A 20,738-nucleotide genomic window follows, 5' to 3' on the forward strand; every position below is an offset into this window, starting at 1 on the left:
ACAGTTTACAACGAACCGTGCTTGAGTTAACAACGTCTTTTTCCTCCAAACAACAAGTGGTAAGACAACGCGGCTAAAAGTATAAAAAAGAATAAATTAAAGAGAATTGAAGAAAAAAACAAGTTGCGTTTAACAAATAACCGGCGGTTTTAAGTTACGACAACATAAGAAAAAAATATAAGAAAGCAAAGAAGATAGAAACCAAAAAAGAAATGAAAAATTAACACCAACAAGTGTATGAAAAAGAGTAACTAGTGAATGAGAGAGTATAAGTGCATAATACTTATAATACTCATATCTGAGAGAATGTAATTTAATACTTGATCAATAAAAAGAAGAAGAAGGAAAAAAGTAAAAGAAGAAGCATAAGTAAAAATTACTATAATAAAAGTGTTTAAGTGTTTGTGTATTAAACTTAAAAGTGTATTTGTTCACTATGAAAAGTGAATAAACAACAACTTAACTACTCTCTACATATTTACTTGAATAAGTATCTATCTCCTCTATCTACTTGGAGCACTCTTTTCTTTTTTTTTTTGTTATATGAATAAGAGTGCTTAATTTTTTTTTATTTGTGTCTGTGTGTATGGAGTAAACGCAATAATACTTACAACAAATACAACATCGCAATATTGGAGTGCATGAATGGCGTGGATTTATCAACTTTAAAACTGAAAATTGTACGTGTGTGTTTAACTTGAAATGAAAATATTTTAAAGTTATTTCAAAATACTATAGACTAACTTACATACTTAAATATTTTTCTTTACACTTACATACGAGGGCAGTCTAAAAAAAATATTTAACATTAAAGGAAATTGCATAATTTTATGTTAGTATGAGATCGGATTGATGTTTAAAAAAAACTAAAAATTGTGGTTCTAATTCAGATCACCTTCTTTACTGGGGTACAGATGCCCAATAAATAGATTTACTTTACATTTATGCTGAATTGTATTTATATATATTGATATAAACATCAGGATTATAAACTGACCCGTATAGAATGTAAAAGAGTGATTTTTTTTGATATATATTATCTATATTTATATAGGGTACGATCAATTATGATCCGATCCTCAGGAAACTTTAAATAGCGATTTTAAGTTGTTATAAAACTTCTTAGACCTTATATGGGTTGGTTCTAAGGTTAAAAATGGGCCATAAATCTTGAAAGTATTAGATCAGTTTTCTAAAGTTTCACTTTTACATATGAAAGAAATTGTAAAACGATATTTTCAGTACCAATTTAAACTTTAACCAGTGCCATCCAAAATATGTATATTAAAAAAATTAAGGCAATCATATAACAAAGTGCTCTAAAGTCTCCAATTGACCCAAGTTCGATTTTGAACATATCGAGGTCTATCTCTCACTTTAATGGTGACAAAATATTGAGAAAAAATTCCACATCGAAATTTTTAAAAAGGAGTTTTAAACTCTATTACTTTTTACAATTTTCTATTTCCTTTGCACATGAATTTCATGGTTTTCGAGATATCAATCAATGTTAAACCATTGAATTTGGACCAAATCATCATATCCTGGGTACTTTTTAGTAATTCGTTTTTTTGCAATAAATAGTTTTTTAATCTTCAAAAGAATTGTTTAATCTCTCGATACCTTAAAATGCCTATATTTTGAAAATACTTTACAACTCAAAAAAGTTTTAAAATTATTTTCAAAAATTCTTAGGAATTTTTATAATCTTCAGAAATAAGGTCCTCAAAATAATTCAAAAACTTTTTGGGATAATAGCTAATTTCTCAACGATACTTCAATTGAAAAATAATAATTTTGAGTTTGCCCTCATATGTGTACACATAGCTAATATAACAAAAAAAAAAAACTTTCTTTTTTTTCTCCCTCTTTCTCTTCATCACTCTGCTCTGTACCATTAACTACATACCAGGTCTTTTATAACTTTGCACCACTATTTATGCAAAAAATATATAAATATTAAAAAAATATGAAAAAATCATGTGAATGTATGTTGTTGTTATTGTTTTTGTAAATTAAAAAATATCTCCCCAGTTAAACTTATTGTTTAAACTAAAAAAATACATTTAAAGTTTTAATTAAAAAAATATAAAAAGAATAAAGAAAAAATTAAGACTAGTGCAAAAAGAAGAAAAAGAAGACAAATTGTATGTGAAGTAAAGAGAAAAACAACTAAAGTGCATCCATTATTCATTGCATCTGAGGAAATTCTTTTTTAAATTAAATAAAATTGCATATAATAAGAAGAATTTTGTGCTAAATTTTGTTTTTTTTTTTATTTTAGAATATAATTCAAGAAACTAAGAAAGAATAACTTTATGGAAAAAAATAAAATATTAACATATGTGCTAAAGTTTTTATTTATTTAAATTGGTGTTTAAAATTCATTTTTTATTACATTTAATTTATCACAAAACAGTTAATTTTATAAATATTTATAATTATGTTAAAAAAATTATAGTGTTATTTTTATTAAAATTTATTTTGTTTTATTATATTTTAATAAAAAAAATTGTGTGATGTTCGTGGGCTCTTTTTGTGTCAAACTATCTAAACAAACAATTATATAGAATTTTTTCCAATTATAGTTAACATAGTTTGTTAATTTGAAAGAAGAATGTATATACATCAAAACTATTGATATATAAATAGGCCTCTATCGGGCCTGTTGCACGCTTCTCAACCAGTGCCTCAGGTGGGAATCGAACCCACCACCACCATACTAGAACACTAACCTATTTTAGGTATACATTACAGACTTCAATTTTTAAATTTTAATTTCGGAAACATTTTTAACACAGTGATCTTCCTTAAGAATTGAGAGATTTTCTCTATTAAATCCAGGATTTAAGGTATTGTGTACTGAAGATTGAAAAAAAATTTACATTCCAACTTTTTTAAATTTGTCCTATGAAAAAACTTTCTGAATTGTTAAAAAATCCGCTGTAGTTTCTGACATAATGACATAACATCTGTTGAAGTTATAGACTGGCAGACATTGTTAAATCGAATTAAAAAGTAATATGGAGTTGATTGGAGGTATGGATCCAATATTGTTGTTTGTTATAAACAAGTTCTCAAGTTCCGTTTAAAAATGTTATTTTACAAAAAAAAAAAAAAATACATTTTTACATAGACAAGATATCTATTATCTTAATTTCCTATCCATTGATATATAATATTTATACCCTACACCACTATAGTGGGGAGGGTATTATACGTTTGTGCTGATGTTTGTAACATACAAAAATATTGGTAATACCTACCTTAAAGTATACCGATTGATTCAGAATCATTTTTTGAGTCGATTAAGACATGTCCGTTCGTCCGTCTGTCCGGCTGGCTGGCTGTCCATGTAAACCTTGTGCGCAAGGTACAGGCCGCAATTTTCAAGATAATTTGATGAAATTTGGACCAAGCATGTTTTTTGGCACAAGGACGAAGCCTATTGAAAATGGTTGAAATCGGTCCATTATTTCACCTAGCCCCCATACAACCGTACCTCCCGATTTGAACTTTTTATGCTATAATTACGTCAAATATTCTGCTATCTCTCTAAAAATTGGCACAAATAAGTTTTATATAAGTATAAATGACGCTCCAGATTTTCGTAAGGATCGGCTTATATTTGACACTAGCCCCCATACAAACCCCCCTTCAAAAAATGATTTAAACGTCTAAAATTGACTTGTAACCATTTGTATCGCAATGAAACTCAACAAAACTAACTGTTATTTAGAAATATATCCTTTTCCCAAATTTACCGAGGATCGGCCCATATTTGACCTATATAAAGCCTTATTTAGAAATTTTAGTTTTTTATCAATAAATGGCTTAAATATTTTGGAATTATGGTAATATTCAACATAAAAGTTTCTTTACAAAAAATAAAAATTTTATAAAAAGTAAATATTTTAAAAATATACTCATGGTGTAGGGTATTATATGGTCGGCCATGCCCGACTATACTTTTCTACTTGTTTATTTTATTTTTCTGTTTGGCCGATGTTGATTATTTTAAAAATCAAATATTTTTATAAATACATTAACTCCTCGAGAAAGTTCCAATTATCATGATATCCTGCTCAATGCTTAACTTCACTCTGTTGTTAGTTGCCGCATCCAAGTTACGATGGTCTTCTGTCAGATCACCTTTGAGATCCGAGTAGGGCATTTATTGGGACATTTCATCGTCTGGTTTACGAAGGCTTTAACCTATATTTTGATTACATACAAAGAACCGATTAGGCGATTAGAATTACTATATTAATATATTTATACTTAGACAATGCATCTTCGAGAATAGGTCCTAGTTGAAATCTCTGACCAATATTGCTCAAATTTAGTCGCAAACAATTCCAATTAATAAAGAATACTTGTGGCAAATTTCTTTCGTCGTCTAAGAATCTAATAAGGATATGGAATATATATAAAAGATATACATAGTATATAAATATACATAGAACTACATAATGTAAATAGATTGTGTTGGATTATTAATTTTTGATTACAACAAATAACAAAAAAACCTATTAAAACTAGTTTTAAAAATGTAAAATTATATCATGACAGAATTGTAAGAAAATGAAATAATTCAGTGGCATATAATTATGAATTTACAAATAATTTTCTGATTATGTATATCATCGCATTAAATCGGTATTAAATTATATAGAAAGCAATTTTATTTTTGCTAAAGCAATAGTCTGGAAATTAAATAACTCATGGAAATCAAAAACACGGATATATACAAACTATGAATATGATCATCTCTCTAAAGTGAACAGAAAGAAACTTGTATTTATTTGCTTCTTCTTTTTCATTGCCAGTCACTTAGTCAGTCAGTCACACTTGTATGTAGCCTCAATTTTCACCATGGAATAGGAGCGAAAGAAACCTGGTGGCAAAAATAGTAATTCAAGAGTAGTATTTCTGTATTTGTTAGTGTCCACCAACAAGAACAACATCTGAAACTATTGGTTTTTGTATGTTTTTATTTTAGTTTTTAGGTAATGAGCTTGAAGAGTTTTAAAGGGAAAAAATTAAAACAAATCTTTATATATTGGTTGCACCAAATGCTAATAAATCTTGTTTTATTTATTTATACATTTGTAATACACTTGTCTGTCTGTCTGCCTGTATGTTTATTGCCAGTTCTTGTATATTTTAGTATAAAAATCAACTTATTTTATTGTAAGCAAGATCATGGTCATGATCATGATCAGCTCAATTCAATTTAACTTAACTCACAGTCAAAGAGAAGTGGCCAAAAGAAATGTTTATTTTCTTTTACATAAGTATAATTAACAAAAAGATACTTGTACTTACATACATAGATACATACTGACACTCACTCCACTTAGAATATAAGTATATCGTCAAGGTTATTTGTATTTAATGATGTTGCTGATGATAATGATCACCATTCATCTGCTATTGCCTTATTCTGTGAGTTGGATTGTCGGCGAGTGTTGTGCTCCTCCTGAGTGTGTACTTGAAAATAGAAAGACAATGTTAAAGAAAAATACAAGAACATTAATTTAATGATGGTTGTTGATAATGGTCATGGTTACCATTGGCGAACCGAAAAAAAAGTAATTTATATAAATATGTACAATTTTGTTTTGTATTTCAAATATTTATGGTACAATGTTTTCTTTCTTTTTTTTAACTCTGACGGCAGATAGTTAAAGATTTCTTAGATAAAGAACATTTTCAAGGTTTAACTTGCAAATAGTATAAATTATATAAGATTTTTCTTTTTAAAAAAGATAATTAAATTTAATTTTTTGTAATTTCTTAAAAATTGTCATTATATCAATTTGTATTTTAGAATGTAAATTGGGAGGTTTTTCTTTTTCTCCACTAATTAGTGTAAAAGACATTTATATTTTGAGTTGTTCAAGTTATTACTACAAGTTGTGTAATATTTTCTTTGTAAGAAAGTGGACTGAAGGTTAAACTTGCAATTAGCAGATCAACATCCGGTGTTAAATAGATTTTTATTTTGGGAAAACTTTGCAGAGTTGTATTATTCACATTTATATAATGTTGTATTGTTTTTACAGTTTTTGCTAATTAATTAACTAATTTTCACTCTGATTTACATTTACAACTACTGTCTAGTTTTAATTGCTTAATAGAATGTTTAGAGGTGTTAATTATATACAACTTATAACTAATCTTTGAAGTGTATAGATCGAAGAATTATACCTAGAGCACCCATTGTGCGCTCTTTTAGAAGCTTTATTATTCCTACAATAAGAGGAACTATATAGCTCCTAAGATAATATATACAATATAACAATAACTTTAATTGGCAATGTGCGTTTAAGTAATTTTCGGAAATCGTCCATATATGGGTGTTGTGACCAATTATGGACCGATCCGAACAAAATGTGGTATAATGAGCTGTATTAAACAATGAAATATGTGATTTTAAGTAATTTTTAAAAGAGGACTTTATATGGGAGCTATGATTAATAACGGCAATATCCGAAAAAAATGTCGGAGGGTGATTTCTATGTACAAAACGATTCGGAAAAACGGTATTAGAGGAATATTATAGCCTTTTAAATGCTCATTATAATAATTCTAGTCCTTTCCTCGTCAGAGTTATCTCATTGCATCTTTTCCATTTTATTATTCTAAATAGCTTTATATGTTTCTCTCGACCATATATTTAATTCAGGATGCATTGCGCCTAATGGTTTTGTATTTATCTGGTTAATTTTCCTTTTCTGATATTTTCCTCTTGGAAGGTATTTGTATATTGCTCTCCATCAGAACAATACAGACTTTAAGCCTTACGATTCGGAATACGACTTTTTCAAGATATGTATTTTATATGTCTAATCGTGCTCTAAGTTATTATTATATTTCTCCCCCTCAGGGTATGTTAACTTGATGAAATTCCACCATCTAGGTGTAATTATATTCTGAAGAAAAAGAGGTATTAGTAGTCTGATGGGGCTTTAAACTGGTAGCGTCAAATGTATTCTCGGCACTAGATTGAATGACGATGGTTGTATGTTATATTGTTCGTATGACACCTATAAATTTCTTTGTTTAGGTATGTTTCGATCAAACCTAACTTACAACAGTATGTTTTTCGATGTCTCTTCGTCTCTTCATGCTGTTAACAAATCAGCAGAGGTCATCTTATCTGCGTGGCTGTAAACGGAAATGAAGTTTTTGTGTACCAGAGGTTATGCAACGGGACAGCAATGGTCAAGAGGTTAGATAGATTAAGTACTTGAGAAAAATGCTTATACATGGAGAAAATACACAATGTGGTGGTACTGTGGCGTCTAACAGTAACAAATAAAGATTTTCATCTCAAAAACTTTTTAAATATTTCGGGTATGATGAGACAGGAATGTCGAGAGTTTAACGTGAGCACCTGCCTTGACGGCCTTATCCCACGGTGGTCTTTTTCAACCACTGGGTAGACTTGAGAACGGTCTACCATCGCCCCTTTGTTCTTCAATGAAGAACGCCGGTGGCAATTTTTGTACATTGGTTCTGACCGGTGACCATGCACTAGTACTTTGCTGGAGTACTCGAGCTATCTAATCTCCTGACCATTGGATGGCCTCTGTTGATTCGGCAACAGTACCTAGAGACGTAACCGGTAGACCGAAGTACGATCATCAATAAGCCGTAGACATTGTTCTTACTCACAGGGACACACTGAGGTAATTCTGATATGAACAGAGTGAACCCTGAACATATCTGTTCAGGGAAAATTCAATGGTATCAAATGTATATGATACCTTTCATCCATACAGCACACATCTCATTTATACGACACATTCATAAGAGAAAAACATACGACACATCCATTAGGTAGACGTGTTGGGTAAGGGCCGCCAAACCTCACATTCATCCCGTACCATATACAATTAATACCAACTCATTTCCAACGCTTAGTCCCAAAGTCACTCGACTGCGGGTATCTGTTGTTCTCGGCAACAGCACTTAGTCTCCCCGCGAATTTGGGTTTAAAACACTGCCACTACGTGGATCCCGAAGGAACCTTAACCAACTGACCAGCCAGGACATAGTCCTGCGGGCAACTGGCCACCCGTACTACCAGATTATGCGGTGCTCTGGTCTGACCTCTGGCAATCTATGCAAGGACTAAGCCAAACAGTAGACTGTAACCAATTTTTCAATACCGGTCAGATTGGAGGTATTGGCCACCTCTTTATACCCCGGGATAGCAATAACACCAAGGCGGAGATCTCGCCAAGGTAACATGCCCCCAGGGGGAGGTATGATGAGACAGGGCATATTTTAGATATTTAATAAATAGAAACATGTCTTCAAACATTCAAAGCCATTTTATTCGAAACCACTTTTTTGATAATGCCAGTCTTCTAGTAAATGAGAAATATGTAAGCCTGTAGTGTCAAACTAAAGAAAACTAGTTACGCGTTTTTGGTCAACCATTAGCCTAATTTAGCTAAAACTTGAACATATGGATTGGACACCTTAATGTATTAGTTAATAACTAGTTTTATTAAAAACTAATTAATGTGTTTATTATATTAAACATGGTCACAATTTGAAGAAGTAAAAAACAAACCAAATAAATAAACTTCCTCGGTACTCTTCAGTTTAATTACAAATTAAAATAAAATCTCAAAGAAATGTCCTAATTTAAGTCAGGGGAAATCGTATATTTCCTAAATTAGCCAACTTTATTAATTAATGTTTTAACAAATGAAGTGTTTAGATACACACACACACATAATTACTATTATTACATTGATAAGCAAAAGTGTAAAAACATTATACACACTTGACTTTTTACTTTAAAATTACATTCACCTACATAGGATTTACACAAAAAAATATATAATAACAAACATTTTATAAAAAAAAATTATAAAAAAAATCACAAGTTTAATTTAAATCCGTTTGGCTTTAAGTTGAATTTCAAAAATAAAAGAAAAAATGTTGCCAGCAGACGGACACATAGACCGACAAACAATACTCGTAATAAACCTGTCCATCAACTTTTTCTTATTGCAACGTCGCTTTTGCTTATTTTCTTATGTGAATCTATGTTGATTTTTCTTGCAACTCTTAACGGACGCACTTGCAAACAAAAATAAAATTGGTCATCAAATAACTGCAACAACAGGATTATTTCAAAAGTTGCCATTAGTGTGTGGAAATCATTGTAAATGTGCCACAAACTAAACAAACAACAGCCTTCAGTCAACAAATGAATTCCAACAAAAACATGTGGCATTCAAATTTTAGATTATGACAATGTGCCATTTTTGGTTTCATTTAAAATGAAATTCTATTTGCTGGCATTTTAACGGTAGGAAAAATAAAAAGCAAAAACTATATTTGAAAGATTTGAAACGTGTCATGAAAATTGCTAATAATATTTAAGTAAAAATATTAATAAAGTTTCGTTTAATTTAAATCGAACTTCGGATACTCCAGAGCTCCGAGGCGTCCAAATTGAGTCTCTTAACAGTAATTTAAATTAAGAGAGCAAATTAGGAAAACAAGGAGTTGTAGTAAGATACAAAAATACGAGGCAAAGAAATAAGAGATTGAGATGAAGTCTCTCTTCATCTCAATCTCTCATTTCTTTATGTATTTATATTTAAAGGAAGGGACTTTTATAGTACCACATAAATGGTCAACCTATAAATGGTTTAACCTATTTCGCGAACTCTTCAGCTATACAGTTTCCTCGTGTCCTCGTACCCATACGGCTACGATATTTAAATATCACACCGTCATATTCCTCAGCGAATTGAGAGCACAAAATTAGAATAGCTCTGTTCAACATATTTTGATGCCAGAGGCAGTTTGTTCTTCATTTTATAGCTGATATCTTGGCCTGTATTGGGCTACAATCATTGCTGATTCTAAAAATAGTTCTGATTTCAAATTATGGAATGAAAATACCACCCTACTTGGATAGGATTTATGGAGGGGAGCTTTCTCCAATTACGCATTTTCCGAGGTGACGAAACCAATGTTTCTCGGGAAAAGGGACTTGAGGATCCAATAGTCAATATTGTCTGGTAGATTTTCTATCCCTGCATGTCCATATCATATGTAAAACCATGCATTTATTGCATTCAATCTGAATGCTAAAGTGAGTGCCATATTATTGGCCAACAATTCTGTTGAAATGTAGTTAAGCAATGCAAAGAGGGATTCCGTTAAGTTGTACTCATTGATGCTGTTATAAGGATCGACATTCTCCTTTGAACTTTGTCAATGAGTTGGAAAGCTCTTTCCACTAAATAAAAAACTTCATAAAACAGAATTAGTTCGATGCCCTCTTTATTGTACACGTACGGCATTTATCCTCCATTTTACTCCTATAACTTTCTTATGCTACGCCTTATGTCTTCTTATGATGTTGGTTTTTCATTATAGTTTTTAGTGGTGGATTTACACCCTAACCACTATCAATGCTCCTTCGACTTAGTATTTTGAGTGCATTTTCCAGCTTTCTTGATACGTCTTCGGCATAGGCAATATATATAAATGATATGGTAGAAGAGAGGTTTTAATGCCGTTCTGATATGATCATAAATGAAAGTTTTTTGCATCTAATGCATTTGTCAGGACCATTTATACATTTCTCGCAGCCAATGGGATAATTGTTTTATAGATCTGCAGTCCAGTCCTGGATATTTGTATGGATCAAAGGTATTGTTCATTTAATAACATCCTCGTCTATTTAAATTCCGGTTGTCCTATTTAACGTGTGATTTTGATAAAAGCTTTGGACGACTTGTGATTGACAGCATTTTACGAAAGCTTGCCCGAAATATTCACTATTTTAGGGACTCAGGAAATTGGCAAATTGACAAACACTTCACCGTTTTTTAAACAAAAATTCACTACTTAAATACACATCTTTTAAAATACCTATCACTAATCGAAACTGGGTCAATATTTCATTTTCAACATTTTATTAAAAATTACTTTGACCATTCTACCTATTAAACAATATTAAGAGAAAATTATTTACAACAAAATAATAAAAAAAAAACTAATTGTAATTTTTATTTAATCCCCTAAAAACTTTATAGAGCACATCAATCAATATTGTTAAGAGGCAACAACAAAAAAGTTAATAAATTTTGACTTTTACGTTTTTGTTAAACGTTTTTGCTTTTTGCAAGAAAAAAACTAAACGAAACTAAACTAAAAAGTGTGTATTCACACGTTACCTGAATATTTTGCATGCATTATTTGTTTGTAACAATAAACTACAAAAAATCGAAAACATTATCACTCTTTATCTTTAAAATACAAGTACAAACTACTGGATACAACGTGGTTTGGAACATAAATACGACCAGCTACAAACTACTTACACTTCTACAATATTAAACAACAACATCATTTTAAATAAATTGTTGTACATTTTATTATTGTTGTTGCAGTTGTTGTGGAATTAAAATATTCTTCACTTGTTTCACTGGCGGATTAAAAGATTTTGTTTATTCTTCATTCGTCTAAAAACTGTTCATACTCACAGATACTCGTACTAATAAATGTATCTACATATTACCGTCTGTGTTAGCGTTTACTTTTTTTTGTATTTTTAGCGATGCTGCATATTAAAGGTATGTGTAAGATTTTTACAAAAAAACACAAAAACAAAATTACAACAGCGAAAAAAAGTATTTTTACTTTTTTATATTTTGAGAAAGTTGCTTAAATACTTTTCTTGTGGCAGGTTGAATACAAAATTAATGTGTTTTTTTTCACTTTAAAGTTGAAAAAATAATGCTAAACATGTGTGAAATGAATATAAAAAATGAAAGAAATAAAGAATCATTAAAACAAGGTCCTAATGTTTTTTTTTTTTTTTTAACAAAAAACCAGAATTGGCAAATTGACAAGAAGTAAACAAATAATTTAGCAAATAAACAGCTACGAATATGTATGAAAGCATAAATCTTAATAATTTATCCATTAACACCAATTAGGTCAATTAATTTACTATGTCGTAGAAATTGTAATATTTCTACTTTGATCTCTTTACTAGACTTGCTATACGGGAAATTATAATTGTAGTTGGTGTTGTAAGAAAAAATGGAGTAAAAGAAAAGTTTAAGTTTAAACTAGAGTTAATATACATACAAGTAAAATTTTGCCGAAATATACTGAAATATTTTTTGTCTTACATCCGGGGAAATATTTATCGTTTATTACTTTTTCTATCTATTTTAATTACTAACCAGCAAAAAAAAGAACTTCCAAAGAAGCGAAAAAGAAGTAGAATTTACTTCATGGAAGTACTGAAATAGACCTAAAGAAGTAATGATATAAACACAGGCTTGTCATAGGAGCGATGTTCTTTTTTACTTGATTGCAAATTCACTACATCTGAAGTCATTCTCAGAAAGTTTTTATGTTCTTTTTTTGGAAGTAATTGGGAAGTGAAATTGTAGTATTATAGAATACAACAAATTTGAGTCAAATGATATTAACATACATAAATAAATTACATATTTATTAATTAACTCCAAAATAAAATTGATTTAATTAAAAAAAACCAGTACAAAAAATAAACCTTTAGTTTAAAATAAAATTGGATTATTTTCGCTTCTTTGAAAGTCAATAAACAACACTTCCACATAAGGTAGTGCAACTTTTGAAGTGGTGATAAATGTTATTCTTTTAGAAGTACTTCGTTTTACTTTTGGGTATGTATTTGATATCGACAGAAACTAAAAAAAATTCGAAATCTTGTTCGTCTTAACCTCACAAAATTATTCTCCTTTCCAAATATTGAGATAGCTGACACACATGCAGCTCGTCGGTCAAAGTTTGAGAAAATCCAAAATTTTGGCCAAAAATTTGTAACTTCAGAAAAGTAAATAATAGAAACACGCTTAGTACAAATGCAAAATGATGTAAAACAGAAAAATTGTAGCTTTAATACCCCCTTTGTGAGAGAGAGCGAAGGCAATCGGCTCTTTACTGTCTCCAAGTAATCTAGAGATTAGACTCTTAAAAGTTGTTTTCGTTATATTGAACTTCCGAAAGTAGTTATTTTATCCATGATTATTACTTTCTACTAATATGCCACCATCTGGTTGACTCAAATTTATATCTTTCGGGTCAACCGTCACATTGATGTCCCATAGTATTCTAGATAGTAGACACTTGAAATTTTTAACCTTTATTTCCATTAATATCTTACCACTTTTTGGCTCCAATTCGCATATTTTGGGCCATTCATCAAAAATAAAAGTAAATCGTCACTATCCTAGAACACGTGAATGTTCTAGTTTTATAGCAAGAAAAGTAGCGCCAGTTAAATAGGTAGTAATGTGACTGACTTCCAACCCTTTGACTATTTTTGACTGTTTCTTTGTAGGGTGTAGAGTGACGATTGACTTCCTCGTAGACAAGACCTTGTTAAAATGGTTGATCACCTGGGTAGTCATGTAGCTAGGGGCCACCACAAGTGGTAGGTTAAGTGGTCAGTTCGGGACTGTCCCGTCGAACTGCTGGGAAGTTTGACCTACTGATATACATATGTAAGCGAGAAGCTTTAAGTTATCCTGATTATTATTTGACAATTTAGCTTAAACTCCATAAAACTCTATGGAATTTTGTTAAGTTTAAAATAGGTATTTATTTTCTTGTACAATATCTTATAGAATCCAAATTGGTGATCCAAAAAATGTATGACTGTTTAATTAATATTGTGATTTTTCTTTGAAAACTTTGAAAAACACATACTATTTTAAACAATAAGTGCAGTAATCGATCTATAGGATGATTCCAAATTTTCATAAAGTTCAGAAAAACTAAGAGATTTAAGATTGCAGTATAGTTTTTTCATTTATTTATAACAACTAAAAAAAAAATAAATTTTTGAAAATGTTTCTTTTTTAAATTTTGCTATCATCCTATAATATAAAGCTTATTTAATTTAAATTAAAATACGAAAAAAGTCCATTAACCTTTTTCAGAGACCTTTCAAATCGACAATGAAAATGTAATAACAATTATTTTCATTATGTACAAAAAAAAACTAACAACAACTATAACAACCAGATAAAAACCGGCCAATTACTTAATACCCAACCATGTACTTACATTTTACATATTATATACTTAAATACAGGTAAATAAACACATTATAGAAAAAAATCAAAGTAACTAAACTCATCTAGGATGGCAAAGAAAAAAAGGTACCATTCATTATTGTCTGGATACAATTTTCTATCTTATGACTTCATTTTACCAGTAATAGTTTTTTTTGTGTCTATTTAAAATGAAAGTACAGCAAATAGTAAGCGAGTACGTTTTAAAACATTTCCAAAAAAAGTTTTGCAAATGAACAAACTAAACTATTCATAGATGCATTGGCCTCAAAATTTCGTTAGAAGCACAACTTACATACGAGAGTACGTGGTCTCTCCATCTTGTCTGGCCTTATAAATACATTCACCTCCACTTCATTGAACTCAACTCAACAACGCTGGAGTACGAAACAATAAAATTGGCCAAAAATAGAAGATAAAATAATAAGAAATATATAAAAATAAACACAATTACGAGATCACTTCAGCTGAGAGTTCAGATGTTTTTTAATGGCAAAATGAAAGTGAAAGCCTTTTGAATATTATTTATATACAATTTGTTGTATTTGTTTGTAATACTTACAAACGTTAAAGAAAGGTTAAAAAAATAATAATTTACTTTTTTTATTTTGTAGTTTTAATTGACCAATAATTATTGGAGTATACGTATGGGGTGTAGTTTCCATCGACATAACAATCAACTCCAATCAAGAGTTTAATGTTTGTAATGTGCATGGGATCTATACATACGTACATTGACAAGTCAAGGCCAATTATAGAAATTGTTAAATTCAAACTTTAATATACATAAGTTAAACTAAAAGTGTAAATATCCTGGGAAATTTTACTATGATTTTTACTAATGCTATTGAAGCTTAGCATTTGAACTCATAATTTTAATGACACCTACAAATCACTACTTAAATAAGTACTTACTAATAAGGAGTTAAATAGTTGTTGGCTAAACTTAAAATAAAGTACTTACGCGACTCGTTATATATAAGTCATTATAACAGTACTAAAAAATGCAGACCGTAAGTGGTAACCATGGAAAAGTATGTGGTTATGTAAATAAAATCCATTACCAAGCTTTGCTGCGTAGCACAGTCTGACCAAATATAATAAAAGTCGAGACCCTGAGGTATACTTTATACTCATGAGTTATAGTATTACTTTTCTAAAGGATTAAGCCATGCTAATCAGATTTTCTCCATTACCATTTGGATCGTTTCGAGTTTTTTTACAAAGACAACTTTATTTGTTGCAGTATGCCATCTGAAAGTATATTCTGTGAACTTTACACATCTTCTTTCATTTTCGAGATATCTTCACCCAAAACTTAAAAATTTACCATCGGAGTGATGGTATTTATAGGCTTTTTAAATAACGAACAAAAATAACGGATCTACACCTATATGAGGAAGTTCCTATTGACTTAAAATTATTTTCTGATTCGATTTAACGATGTCTGTCCTTCTATCACTTCAATAGACGATATCTCAGCAATAACAGCAGATTCTTAAATAATTCACAAGTACTTTTATGAGAAAAAATGGAATGCGGACTTTAGAATTTTGTAAATAAAGTTGTCTGAGATTCATAACACTTTAAAAAAGTGCCAAAATTGTGCTTTTTGAAACGTTGGGAGACGATATCTCAAATCCCATACGTAACGGAAAAATTTGGATTCTGGACATTTGGCCGTGTTATAACGTCTCAAAAAGAACCAAAAATGACACTTTTTCCAAATTCATTCTCGAATTCATGATGTGACGGAGAAATTTAGATTCTGCACAGGGTTAAAAATTTGTCGGCCTATGTAATTATATCGCATGACTTTAGAATTGTTAAAACAAACTCAACTAGCAAAACATATTTTTAATTAATTTCGTTATAAACATCTTATTAAAACGAATAAACAAAAATTCGAAATGATTATAGTTGTTGTAAAAAGAAATGCTAAACATTGTTTGTTTGTTAATTGTTAGTTAAAAATATATTTGCATTTCATATAAACATATTCAACAAGATGTTTAATAAATGTCTATTCATCATTCACAGTCTGCAGATTAAACCTTGAATTTTAAATTTTTTCCAAACCTACAAATCACAAAAAAATACACAAAAATATTGAACAAACTAAAACAAACTATTAAATTACCAAAAACAAAAACCATGTAAATAAAATTTTAATATTTACTGACAATCAGATCAACACTATTTAAACAGAGCGTCTGATTAAAAGACTGACTCTGTGGCGCTTGTTAACCGACGACTGTTGGTTAAACGAAATAGAAAGTTAAAATTTTAATATGCATGTTTTTCATCACTTTTATTTTCTATTTTCATAAATATTTTTCTTTTATCTTGTCTTGTGTCTTTTGTTCCATTGAATGAATTTTTATATTTGTGTTAAAAAACTAAACTCAACAGAAAGTCTGTTATTATAGTTTGTTTTTTATTTTAGTTTTGTAAATTAAGTTAAAAAGAAAATTATTGTCGCATATACCACAATGTATTCAAAATTTTCTTTACTTATTTTTTTTTTTGCACATTGTAGTAGATTAAAAAGGCCCAGTTGCACGATAATAGTTTAATGATAAAGTATTCTAAGAAATTTAGTTTGGCATATATTACATGGTTTTATAATGTAAGTTTAAATTACAGTAGTGTATGTTTATTATTATTTTCTTCACTCTGTTTGTAATTTCTACAAATTAATATTTCGATCCTATAAACTATATTAAGAGACCTAATAGAAACGGCACTATAGACTATACTATATACTATACTATAGACTAGACTATATACTAGACTATAGACTAGACTATATACTAGACTATAGACTAGACTATAGACTAGATTATAGACTCGACTATAGACTAGAATATAGACTAGACTATAGACTAGACTATAGACTAGACTATAGACTAGAATATAGACTAGACTATAGACTAGACTATAGACTAGACTATAGACTAGACTATAGACTAGACTATAGACTAGACTATAGACTAGACTATAGACTAGACTATAGACTAGACTATAGACTAGACTATTGACTAGACTATAGACTAGACTATAGACTAGACTATGGACTACACTATAGACTGAACTATAGACTATAGAGGATAGATTAGACTATAGACTAGACGATAAACTATTCGAAAAGTTTTACATAAAACAATTAAAACGAAATATGACAAAATTTAGAATTTCTTACAACTTGCATTTTTCATTAGGATTTCATTTAGAAAAACTACACTGAAAAATTCAACTTCAGAAAATAATAATAAATGCAAGACAACACAAACAATTCTATATTAAAATGGAGATTTCTTGATAATTTAATTATGGCGGTAACCCAACTATGACAATAACATTTCATTCCATTTCATTTATTATCAAAAATTACCTTATGTTTTCTTGATGTTTAAGTACTTTTACACTTCCCCCTTATTTATGCCGTGAGGTCCCAGTGGAGACCAAATAAGCAACAAAAAACATTTTAAACTATAAACTAATTTAAAATTGTAACTGAAATTGAAACTGGTTTTCTTGTCGTGTCATTTCCATTGTTAAAATACAAATTGTTGTTGAATTTGTTTAACAAAAGGCAAACTTAAATACCTTAAACCTTTACATGTAGTTAAATATATATGTATGTTGGTTTGTTTGTACGGAATTGGATGTCAAAAGATATACGTTTTTAACCTTTTCTCTCTTTATTTTTGTTAACTTTGGTCTGTTTTTTTTTAATGAATCATTTTCATTACGAATGTGTTTTTTAGGGTTTGTTATTGTAAAAATCTGCAGGCAGTTTTTAAAATACAACTATGAGTGTTTTGGGTTTTTTATTATTTTAATCCCAACATATTTACGTACTTGTATGAATGAGTATTATTATGTAATTTTTATTTAATTCTCTTGAAGTTTTTTTTGTTTCATTGTTGTTGTCGTTTTCGTCATTTGCTTTCATCGATTTTGTAATAATGTTTTGGGAATTGTTTATGTTTGTGTTGATTAATCATGAGGGCAATTCATTTGACGTTCATTCAGTCTCTCAGTCATTTTGTCTACTATTTTTGTTAACTCTTTTTTATTATTACTTAGTTTTAGTGTTAATAAGTAGTTTAACATAAATTGTTTCATTAAATTTAAGCAAAATCTTTATTATATCTTGTGGGTATGGGAAACAAAAGACTTAAGAAACAAACTTAATTTGGTTTCTAAGAGATTTTATATGGATTTGGCTTCTTTTTTTATCTCCCAAATTTTAAGCTTTAATGATGCAACCGAAAATATAAAAAAAACAATAAAAAATGTTATTTCTTTTAACACTTTTAAGGAAATAAAGTTTTATATTTATATTTTATAAACGGAAATATTTTTATTTTGGAAATTTTGTTAAAAGTGAAAATATTTATTTTAAAATGAGTTATAAAAATTGCAAAAAATAATTGCTATTCTAGTGAGAAATTTATTTAAAACGTTTAAAACTAAAATTTTTACTATTAAAAACACAATTAAAATAAAATTGCTTTCAAAATGTTCTTTAATTTTACGTTTCGTATAATATCATTACGAAATTAACTTAATTGTCAAGTTATTTTTAGCACTTTTCTACAAAAAAATTTCACTTTTAAAACTATTTGCCAAAATTAACACTCACGCAGTTTTAGGCAAAATTTTCATAAATTTCTATTAAATTTGTTTTTATTTCTATTTCAAACAAAAATAAATATTGATTTTGTGAAATATAATAAAATAATATTTTGTATTTCAAAAGGTCGACAATATCACAGTTAACAGCAAATTAATCATGTAAATAAACAAAACTTTCGCTGAAAATTGTTTGGTTTTTCTTTTCTATTATTTTTAACAAAAGCAAAAATATTTCTGTTAAAAAGTCATTTATATGTTAATGGTGGTTTATATAATATTTAATAGAAAAAAAAACAAAATATTAAAATTTTTAATGCTTTACTAAAGCTAATCATGTAGAAACATAAAACAATAGCTTGGAAATTGTTAAATATTTAATAAAATAATGTTTTAAAATAGAAAAAAAATTAATAGAATTGAGAGAATCATTTGAAATATTTTTAATATAATTACTTATTGTTTTTATGTCAGTATTTAATTTGTTTGTTTTTAGGCAAATTCTTTTATTATTTTCATAGAATTTTATAATTTATACTAACAATTCGTGTTTTTTAGTGTTTATTTTTATTAAAACTAAATTCAGTTTCTAGGTTCAATATTATAGAAAATCAATTTCGGAAAACAAAAATTATCAAAATTTCTTCTTTTATGGGTTCTCACTTTATCCGGGCTCTACATACTTAATTTGATGTTTTTATGTTCAATATTATAGAAATTCTGAAAGTACCTTTTGTAGAACGAAAAAGTACCAAAATGTTCCCTTCATGTGTTATCGGCTGATCCGGGTTTTACTAACCTAATTTCATGTATTTAGGTTCAATATTGAAAAAATTCAAATAGTACCTTTGAAAAACGAAAAAGCACTAAAAATTCCACTTTTTTGCAATTTCTGTCCGAGTATAAATAAAAAACCTTAAATTATGATGAAATTTTCAGAGGTTGTCTCGTATTTTTGCTCATATATTCGTTATTTATAGGCCTATTTTGCTGATTTCTGGGGTCCTCTAAAAACTGATTTTAACAAACATACAGACATACAGACATACAGGCAGAGAGACGGACATGGCTTAATCGACTCCGTTATCTATAAGTATCCAAAAAATATACTTTATAGGGTCGGTAAATTATATTGTAGAAATTATAAACGGAATGACAAACCCTTTTCACGACCCCCCGGGGCATGTTTCCATGATGAGTGTCACATCATGGTGTACAGAAATACCTAGGTAAAGAGGTGCTACCAGTACCTCAATTCTTCCCGGACTAAAAACTGCTGTATACAATACAATCTTTGGCTTGACCTTGGATGAATTGAAAAGGATGAATTGAAATCAGAGAACCACATACTCTGGTACAACGGGTGGCCAGTTGCCCACAGGACTTTGTCATGGCTGGTCAGTTAGTTAAGGTTTCTTTAGGATGTACGTAGTATCTCAAATCGCGGGAAGATTGCATATACGAGGCTGAGTTTTCTGGTGTTTATATAGAGAATGAGGTATTTGATGGATTTGAGGGATGGATTTTCCTCCATGATTGAGTTTACTCTAAAACATGCTCAATTTATCACAGTGTGTTTTTGTGACCACTGAAATAAAGTCTTGTCAATTAATGTAATCCGTATTTCGGACTACCAATTACGTCCGTCTAGGTGCTGTTGCCGAAACAACAGGGCTATCTAGTATTGTGTTGAGCGACATTGTTGTTATAAATTGAGCTTGCTCATGATATCTGTCTTTTCTCAACGAGACTACAATAGCAAGAGATGATAGCCCGAGTACTTGAGCAAAGTGCACGAATATGGACCGTGCCATCCATATACGTAAATTGCAACCTGCGTGTAAGATACACAAAGGGGCAGTGGTGAGTTGTTTCATATTTTGCCGTAAGATAGGTCTACACGCCATTTACTCACGCAAAGCACTTCGACTTTAAATAGCCTTCTCACGAAGGTGAAGTGTTATTTATATGAGTTGA

General features: G+C 29.5%; 1 protein-coding gene across 4 annotated transcripts in view; it reads left to right on the plus strand.

Annotated features, from left to right (window-relative positions):
• The window catches only part of LOC111686515 (flocculation protein FLO11), a 49,847-nt gene continuing 29,109 nt past the window's right edge, over positions 1–20,738 (plus strand). For all 4 annotated transcript variants that reach the window (XM_046953651.1, XM_046953652.1, XM_046953653.1 and 1 more), the window contains exon 1: positions 1–680. The gene's annotated coding sequence lies outside the window, so the exon portion shown is untranslated. The remainder of the gene's footprint in view (positions 681–20,738) is intronic.

This window comes from Lucilia cuprina, chromosome 6, assembly GCF_022045245.1.
Source record: "Lucilia cuprina isolate Lc7/37 chromosome 6, ASM2204524v1, whole genome shotgun sequence".
NCBI lineage: Eukaryota > Metazoa > Arthropoda > Insecta > Diptera > Calliphoridae > Lucilia > Lucilia cuprina.